The sequence below is a fragment of the Lactuca virosa genome, chromosome 1, assembly GCF_052849685.1.
Source record: "Lactuca virosa cultivar CGN04683 chromosome 1, Lactuca_virosa_CGN04683_v6, whole genome shotgun sequence".
NCBI classification, from domain to species: domain Eukaryota; kingdom Viridiplantae; phylum Streptophyta; class Magnoliopsida; order Asterales; family Asteraceae; genus Lactuca; species Lactuca virosa.
Window position 1 is genome coordinate 295,623,618 of NC_136426.1, and position 10,029 is coordinate 295,633,646.

The following is a 10,029-nucleotide window of genomic DNA, read 5'->3' on the forward strand; positions in this document are numbered from 1 at the left end:
AAGGCGGCTGTGGGTTGGGATAAACTAGTGATAGGGGTATGGAAGATAGCACATAACTGGTCCACATGAAGAGTGTAAGGGGTGCTAAAAATACGAAAAGCTATGTTTCCCTCATAATTTATGTCACTAAGCGTGACTAAAAACTCTTGAGTCAACAATGGACAAGTGCAAAAATCTGCAGATAATAAGCGCTCCCAGCCAATGTTGGCGAAAAGAGTGCGAACACCATCATAAATATGGAGTTCCTGCATTAAGGTGCGGCTAGGGGCCCAGACCTGTGGCAAAATCTCGCGGTCGAGAAGTCGCTGGTAACAGTCAAGTGCGGCCTGTGAACCTAAATCCACAGTAACATTGTCCACCTGGACAGTGTATGACGGGTCTGAGGTGTCAACCTGTCTACGTGAACGGGAATTTCTTGGGGGCATTTTGTCAGGTCACAAAAAAAATGGGACAAGGCAGGCACAAGTTCCAGCTAAAAGTGGAAATCAAGAAAAAGTAATTATGTCTAACTACTCCCAAGCGGATACGCAAGCCCGCACAAATATATGACAAAAACAAAAATTTCAGTTCCAAAACGAAAATACCTGACTGTGCTGTAACATCCATAAATTTTACGCCAAATTTAAACTTTTTCAATCATAAATAAAAACCAAATAGCATTGTTTACAAAATGTTTTCAAATCATTTTCCATCAGAGTGTCCCAAAATCCATAACATAAGGATGAGGAGCGGTATGGTCACGCCTTCGCCTTTCCCTGATCTCCTGAAGTACCTGAAACAATAAACTGAAAACTGTAAGCCCGATGGCTTAGTGAGCTACCCCCAAAATACCAATACCACACTGACAATACCATATCAGTAATAATTAATCAATCAACATGCATACTGGGCCATCGGCCTGGCTGGACCGCCCTACCGGGCCTACAGTCTGTCTGAATCTATCCTGAGCCTTCGGCATGACTGGTCCGCCACGTGGGCCTACAGTCTCCCCAGACCGCTCATAGGGTATATTAGGGGTGAGCATTTAGACCGGACCGGACCGGCTCTTGGACCGGACCGGTTATGGAGAATTTTGTGGACCATGGACCGGACCCGATGAGTCGTGTCCGTGTCCGTGTCCGGGTCCGGGTCCAGGTTCGGGTTTTTCGGTTTTTGGACCCGTTTGGACCGGTATAACTTTAATTGCATAGAGTATAAATAATCTACATTGATATATAATATTATAACTTGCAAAATTTATACGTTTTCGTTTCATGCATAACTAATCTACATTGATGTATAATATTATAACTTACAAAAATTAATTTTCCAAATAAAAACAACTAACATATAAATCAAGTTCACCAACAAAAGTTATAAAATTTTAAGACAAACATACAAAAGTATTACCGTAACAACAAAAATATAATTTAAACTTTAAAATCAATCAAACTAACAAACTTCATAAACTCATAATCTAATCTTCCACTCAAAAGCTGAATCTTTTTAGCTTTGATAGCTCTACTTTGAAGGATTGTAACTCAGTGAATATAATACCAAAATAAACTAAAAACTAAATTTTGGAAAAAACCGGAGGTCAATCCGACTTAAAACGAATGAGTTATGGGTGTTTAAAAAACGTCACATATTACAAAATCTTGCTGAAAAGCTGAATTTTTTCAGCTTTGATAGCTCTACTTTGAAGGATTGTAGCTCAGTGAATATAATACCAAAATAAACCAAATTATAGTCTAAATTCATTTACAGACTGCAAACTAAATGTTGGAAAAAACCAGAGATCAATCCGACTTAAAAAGAATGAGTTATGGGTGTTTAAAAAACATCACAGATTACAAAATCTTGCTGAAAAGCTGAATTTTTTCAGCTTTGATAGTTGTACTTTGAAGGATTGTAAATAAGTGAATACAATACCAAAATAAACACAATTATAGTCTAAATTCGTCTACAAACTTTAAACTAAATGTTGGAAAAAACCAGAGGTCAATCCGACTTAAAACGAATGAGTTATGGGTGTTTAAAAAACGTCACAGATTACAAAATCTTGCTGAAAAGCTGAATTTTTTCAGCTTTGATAGCTCTACTTTGAAGGATTGTAACTCAGTAAATATAATATCAAAATAAACAAAATTATAGTCTAAATTCATCTACAAACTGTAAACTAAATGTTGGAAAATACCGGAGGTCAATCCGACTTCAAACGAATGCGTTATGGGTGTTTAAAAAACGTCACAGATTACATGTCCAACCGGTTCTAAACTCGGTAAAAACCGGACCAAACCAGGAAAAAAACCGGACCGGACCGGATAGAAATCTTAGAACCGAGAACCGGCCCGGGGGTTCAAAAAAAGGGTCAGTTCCAGTCCGGTCCACCAGTCCAAATGCTCACCCCTAGGGTATATTGGCCTTCAGCACAAAGTAGGACCGCCTCAACCCAACCACAAGCAAATAACCATGTGCGCATACTATCATATACAGGCATATACAAACATCAAACATATCTGTCACACTGATCATCAATCAAAGAATTCTCCCGTAACTAGAGTACCGACCTAGCAGGTCACTAACATACCAATCCCTACGGATCATAAGAGCATAACATACTGTCTACCCCGATTCTGATCTAACAGATCATAACCACATGTAGCATACCATAACAATAACAACTAAAGGGCCAGCCTTGGTGCCGTAGATCCTATCGATATAGTGAGGATAACTCACCTCGCATATGTCGACAGGATCCACCACCTATTATCATAGTACATCATACTCATAAGTCCTTAACCTTATAAGGTACTCCATAACCCACTAGTCAACCCCTGGTCAAAGTCAAAGTCCTCAGTCAAGGTCAACAGTCCATGTTGACCTTAACTCGCCGAGTACCCTTGGCTACTCGCCGAGTTCCCTGAAGTACATTCCAGCTCGTCGAGTCATCGGAGTGACTCGTCGAGTTCCTTTGATTCTCGATCAAACTTTAAGGCCACCCGTCGAGTTCCCTCCTTGCAACTCGACGGATACACACTCATACATATCCAAGAGAAAACTCATCCGACTCGTCGAGTTGTTCTTCAACTCGTCGAGTCTTATGACGATCTTCATCGGACTCGCCGAGTTGCTCATCAACTCGTCGAGTTCACAGCCATCTTCATGTGACTCGCCGAGTCACTTTGCGACTCGCCGAGTCCATTCAGTCCTTTTTCCATACAGACTTATTTTTGAGCCATGCAACGGCTCCAACTTATAGATCCAAGCTTCTAGGGCATGCTTATCACGTAAAGTTGCAAACTTTACGTGCATGCATGGCTATAAAGGCTCTAAATGTCTATTTTAAGCTCTTAATGGAACTTCATGCTCAAGAGGGACCTTAATCACAACCAAGACTGCGACTTTATGCTTCAAGAATCCAAGGAGGGTCCAGATCTGAAGTTACAACTTTAGATCTAGCCCATAGCTCATCATACCAACTTGAAAATCCATAAAAAGACCTAGAAACTCAACAAAAGGGAAAAGGGAGGTAAGGATGGCACTTTGATACCTCCCAGGGATGCTAGCTGAGGTAAATCCTGCTTCCCACTCGTTCCTTGCTTCAATTTCCTTTGCACTCTTAGCTTTCTTCCTCCAAGATTCTCTTTTCCAAGCTTCAAACACCACACAAAGGCACTCACACATGTATTTAGGGTTTTAAGGGCTCTCAAAGACTGAAAAGAGGCCATAGGAGGCTAAGGCTCCTTTAAATAGAGGTGCAAACCCTGGGATTTAGGGTTTCATCTGCCAGCTCCTACTTGCCGAGTCCCAATATGGACTCGTCGAGTAGGTCACTTAACTCGCGATCTCATCCAGCTACTACTCGACGAGTAGGTCAACCAACTCGTTGAGTAGAGCTTAACCCCAATAATTCTTATTTAAGCAATACCTGAGAATCGGGGTGTCAAACTCTCCCCCACTTGAACTAGACTTCGCCCTCGAAGTCTGCTGGAATAAACAATGCCGGGTAATGCTCGCACATCTCCGCCTCCGACTCCCATGTCCACTCGGATCCCTTCCGATGTTCCCACTATACCTTTATTAAATGTATTTCCTTGTTCCGCAGAATCTTCTTCTTCCTTTCCAAAATAGCCACAGGCCTCTCCACATAGTTCAGGCGCTCATCGACGTGAAAGTCATCCAACGATACCACTGCCTCCTGGTCCATAATACATTTTCGCAATTGCAAAACATGAAATGTGTTGTGGATCCGGCTAAGCTCCTCCGGAAGCTCTAGCCTATAAGCCACCCTGCCAACTCTGGCAACAATCCTGAACGGCCCAATATAACGCGGACCCAATTTTCCCCTCTTCCTGAAGCGGATCACACCCTTCCAGGGTGAGAACTTCAGAAGAACCATGTCATCCACCTGAAATTCCAGCTCAGATCGACGTCGGTCGGCATAACTTTTCTGCCGGCTCTGAGCGGTCTGCAGTCGCTGTCTAATCTGCTGTATCATCTCGGTAGTTTGCAGAACTACCTCAGACCGAACCATCACCCTGTGCCCACCCTCACCCCAGCAGACTGGGGTCCTGCACTTCCGCCCATACAACAGCTCGAAAGGCGGGGCGTCGATACTGGAATGATAGCTGTTGTTGTAGGCGAATTCTGCAAGTGGTAGGTGGAAATCCCAACTCCCACCAAAATCAATGATGCACGCCCTCAACATATCCTCGAGGGTCTGAATGGTCCGCTCATTCTGCCCATCAGTCTGCGGATGGAACGCTGTGCTAAAATGCAGTCTCGTACCCAGTTCCTCGTGGAACTTCTGCCAAAAACGGGAAGTAAACCTGACATCTCGATCGGAAACGATAGAAACTGGAACCCCATGGGGAGAGACAATCTCTCTGACGTACAAGTCGGCCAACTTTTCTGCCGACGAACTCTCCCGTATGGCTAGAAAATGGGCACTCTAGGTCAATCGATCCACGATGACCCATATAGCAGCGAACCCCCTTGCCGTTTTCGGCAACTTAGTGATGAAATCCATCGCGATCCATTCCCATTTCCACATGGGAATCTCCAAAGGCTGTAGCTTACCATGCGGCCTCTGATGCTCGGCCTTGACCATCTGACCATCCTACAGGTCAAGCACCTCTCAACAAACCAAGTGATATCTCACTTCATGCTAGGCCACCAATAACTCGAACTCAAATCACAGTACATCTTGGTGGCTCCCGGGTGAATCGAAAAACGAGACTTATGAGCCTCCTCCATCACTGTCTGTCGGACCCCTCCGGACATCGGAACCCAAACCCGACCGTAACGGGTCAACAACCTGCGGCTATCCTGAACAAACTGGGCGCTTTCACCCTTAATCCTCTCCAACTTCCAGTTCTCCGGTCTCATGCCTTCAATCTGAGCATCCCTGACCAAACCCACCAGCGGGGAATCCACCGCTATCCTCATACACCTGGCTGGGGTCGAGGACCTAGCTAACTTGCGGCTCAGAGCATCCGCAACCACGTTCGCTTTACCGGGATGGTAAAGGATCTCACAATCATAGTCCTTGACCACATCCAGCCACCTGTGCTACCTCATGTTCAGGTTCGGCTGATCCATGATATGTCTCAAACTCTTGTGATCCGTGTATATAGTACAACAAACCCTGTACAAATAGTGCCTCCAAATCTTGATAGCGAAAACCACCGCTCCCAACACAAGATCGTGTGTAGGGTATCTCGTCTCATGCGGCTTCAGCTGCCGCGATGCGTAGGCTATCACTCGTCCCCTCTGCATGAGGACTGCCCCCAAGCCTGTGATAGACGCATCACAAAATACCACAAAATCCTCAACTCCCTCGGGGAGTGTCAACACCGGCGCCTAGCATAAACATCGCCGAAGGGTCTCAAATGCCCTCTGCTGCTCAGGGCCCCACCAGAAATCCACCCATTCCTCATTAGACGAGTGAGGGGCACGACAATCTTGGAGAAATCACGAATGAATCTCCGATAATACCCTGCTAAACCCAAGAAACTCCTGATGTCCGAGGGAGATTTCGGAGTCTCCCATTGCATAACCGCCTCCACCTTAGCCAGATCGACCAAGATCCCCTCCTGGTTAACGAGATGTCTGAGGAACTGGACCTCTCATAACCAAAACTTGCATTTCGAGAACTTGGCATACAACCATTCTCGCCTCAGAACCTCCAGCAGCTCCCTAAGATGCTCCTCATGCTGCTCTCGAGTCTTGGAATACACCAAGATATCATCTATGAACATAATGACCGAGCGATCGAGCATCGGTCTGCAGACTCGGTTCATTAGATCCATGAACACGGCTGGCGCGTTGGTGAGCCCAAACGGCATCACCACGAACTCGTAATGACCATAACAAGTCCGAAACGTGATCTTCTCCACGTCCTCCTCCCTCACCCTAACCTGGTGATATCCTGATCTCAAATCAATCTTGGAAAACCAAGATGCACCCTGAAGCTGATCGAAAAGATCATCTATCCTCGGTAGTGGATAACGGTTCTTCACCGTTAACTTGTTCAGATCCCTATAGTCAATTCACATCCTGTGTGAACCGTCCTTCTTCCTGACGAAAAGGATCGGTGCTCCCCAGGGTGAACTACTCGGACGAATAAACTGCTTACCTAGCAGTTCCTACAATTGAGATGACAACTCCTGCATCTCTGGCGGTGCCAGTCGGTACGGCGCCTTAGCGATAGGGTCCGCACCAGGCACTAGATCAATCCTGAACTCAACCTGCCTCTCCGAAGGCACTCCGGGTAACTCTTCCAGAAACACGTCAGCAAACTCCCTCACCACCGGGACCTCAGAAACTGAGAGCTGCTCTCTAACCCGCGTATCTACAACATACGCCAAATAACCGGCACACCCATGCTGAATATACTGCCGAGCCCTGGCTTCCGAACAAAACCCTGATCCCTACCTGGTGCCCTCACCATATACTACAAGTTCTCCCCCACTTGGGGTTCGAACCACCACCCGCTGCCCCTCACAGTCGATCATGGCACCAAAATGGCTAAGCCAATCTATCCCTACAATCACACACACTTCCCCCATGGGGATAGGAATCAAATCTATCAGGAAGGACACCCTAAAAATCTCCAACTCGCATCCCCGGTAGACCGAAGAAGCAGAAACCCCGTGCTCGTTGGTGATCGAAAATTGCAACAGACACTCAAGATCATCTATAGGCACACTGAACCCTCTAGAGAAGGTCTGAGATACAAACGACCGACTCGCCCCCGAGTCAAATAATACCAAAGCGGGCAAAGAATTCACTAAAAACGTACCTAATCACAGGTACAATCAATAAGCATAACACATATACAATAACTGAGACAGAAAATGGAAACGTACCAGCAACCACATCTGGTGCTGACTTGACCTCCTCGGCCGTGAGCTCGAAGGCGCGACCCTGAGCCTTCGGAGGCTCCACCTTGACTGGCCTCCCATCTCCAATCCTCACAGTAGCGGGCGCGGAACCCTGCGCCGGTTTGGCGGCGAGCTGCGGACAGTTGGTCTTCACATGACCAACCTGATGACAATGGTAACAAATCCTCATATCTGCTGGAGGGGCGGACTGATGGCAGTCCCTGGCATAATGCCCCTACTTGCCACATTTGTGGCACCCATCTCCTGCTCTACAAACTCCCGAATGAACCCTGCCACACTTTCCACAAGTGCGGCTCTGCTGACCCCCAGACCGTGTATCTGTGGTCTTAGACCGCTTAGGTGCCGGTTGAGACTGTGCTGGTGCATGACGCTGCTCCTTCAGTTGCAGCTCTATCTCCAACTCACGCCGCCTCGCGGCTTCCTGAAGATCCAGGAGGGTATCACATCATTGTGTAGACACAAACTGTCAAATATCAGTCTTGAGCATACTCAGATAACGAGTCATCTGAGACTGCTCTGAAGCAAACTCCGGGCAAATCATAGCCCTCTCCATGAACATACGGGTAATCTCCATCATAGACTCCCCATCCTGTCTCAATGTCAAAAACTCTTGCGCAAGCCGCTCCCGCTCAACGCGTGGAACGTAGAGGGTGCAGAACATATCTCTGAACTGCTCCCAAGTAACAGCAGCCCGCTGATCATCAGTATACGACCCAGTCGTCAGCCTCCACCAGTCCTTTGCCACAAGCCTCAGCAGGTTCAGGGCACACCTGACCTTCTGGTCAGCAGGACATGAGCACGTGAAGAAACAACCCTCCACGTCAGATAACCACCTCATAGCCATAATCACATCCTGTGTACCATCAAACGTCGGGGGCTTCGTATTATCGAAGTCCCGGTACTGGAAAACCCTGCTGACTCCTCCTCCAACCCCTGCAGAAGTTACAGCCGAAGTGGCTGCAGCGGCAGTTGTCACTACTAGAGCTGCATATCACTCATCAAAGTAGTCAACCATCACGGTCTTAATCGACCCAAACATCTCTGGCAGCTGCGCTCGGAAAGCAACAGTAATCTCGTCGTGCATGATCTCCCGGATCCTGGCATCCAAATCCTCGGTCCCTATCTGAACCACGGGCTCAGGTGCTACCGACACCTCCAACCCTTTGTCTCCTGACCCCGATCCTGATCCGGATCCCGAAGTAACATGTCTCGTCACCACCATACTGAAATATATATACAAGTCATCAGATAACTAACATAATGTCGGGAGACCAATACCCAAAACCCTAGGGGTTGTGATTTCCTTGCTACGCGTATGGGTCCCGTGTTTTTAGTAGTACGGGCCCATACTACCTTCCACACCTACCTATATTTGTCTCAAGTATCACCACACCGCCCTAACAATATCATCAACATAGAAATGCGCCCAACCCCCACTTCAGTTGCAAAACGAAAATACCTGACTGTGCTGTAACATCCATAAATTTTACGCCAAATTTAAAGTTTTTCAATCATAAATAAAAACCAAATAGCATTGTTTACAAAATGTTTTCAAATCATTTTCCATCAGAGTGTCCCAAAAGCCATAACATAAGGATGAGGAGCGGTACGGTCACGCCTTCGCCTTTCCCTGATCTCCTGAAGTACCTGAAACAATAAACTGAAAACTGTAAGCCCGAGGGCTTAGTGAGCTACCCCCAAAATACCAATACCATACTGATAATACCATATCAGTAATAATCAATCAATCAACATGCATATTGGGCCATCGGCCTGACTAGACCGCCCCACCGGGCCTACAGTCTGTTTGAATCTATCCCGAGCCTTCGGCATGACTGGTCCGCCACGTGGGCCTACAGTCTCCCTGGACCGCTCATAGGGTATATTGGCCTTCAGCACAAAGCAGGACCACCTCAACCCAACCACAAGCAAATAACCATGTGCGCATACTTTCATATACATGCATATACAAACATCAAACATATCTGTCACACTGATCATCAAAGAATTCTCATGTAACTAGAGTACCGACCTAGCAGGTCAATAACATACAAATCCCTACGGATCATAAGAGCATAACATACTGTCTACCCCGATTCCAATCTAACAGATCATAACAACATGTAGCATACCATAACAATAACAACTAAAGGGCCGGCCTTGGTGTCGTAGATCCTATCGATATAGTGAGGATAACTCACCTCGCAGATGTTGACACGAAAGGTAAATTCCAACTCTTGGATCACTTGACACAAGCTCCACCACCTATTATTATAATACATCATACTCATAAGTCCTTAACCTTATAAGGTACTCCATAACTCACTAGTCAACCCCTGGTAAAGTCAAAGTCCTCAGTCAAGGTCAACAGTCCATGTTGACCTTAACTCGCCGAGTACCCTTGGCTACTCGTTGAGTTCCCTAAAGTACATTCCATCTCGTTGAGTCATCGGAGTGACTCGTCGAGTTCCTTTGATTCTCGATCAAACTTTAAGGCCACCCGTCGAGTTCCCTCCTTACAACTCGACGGATACACACTCATACATATCCAAGAGAAAACTCATCCGACTCGCCGAGTTGTTCTTCAACTCGTCGAGTCTTATGACGATCTTCATCGGACTCGCCGAGTTGTTCATCAACT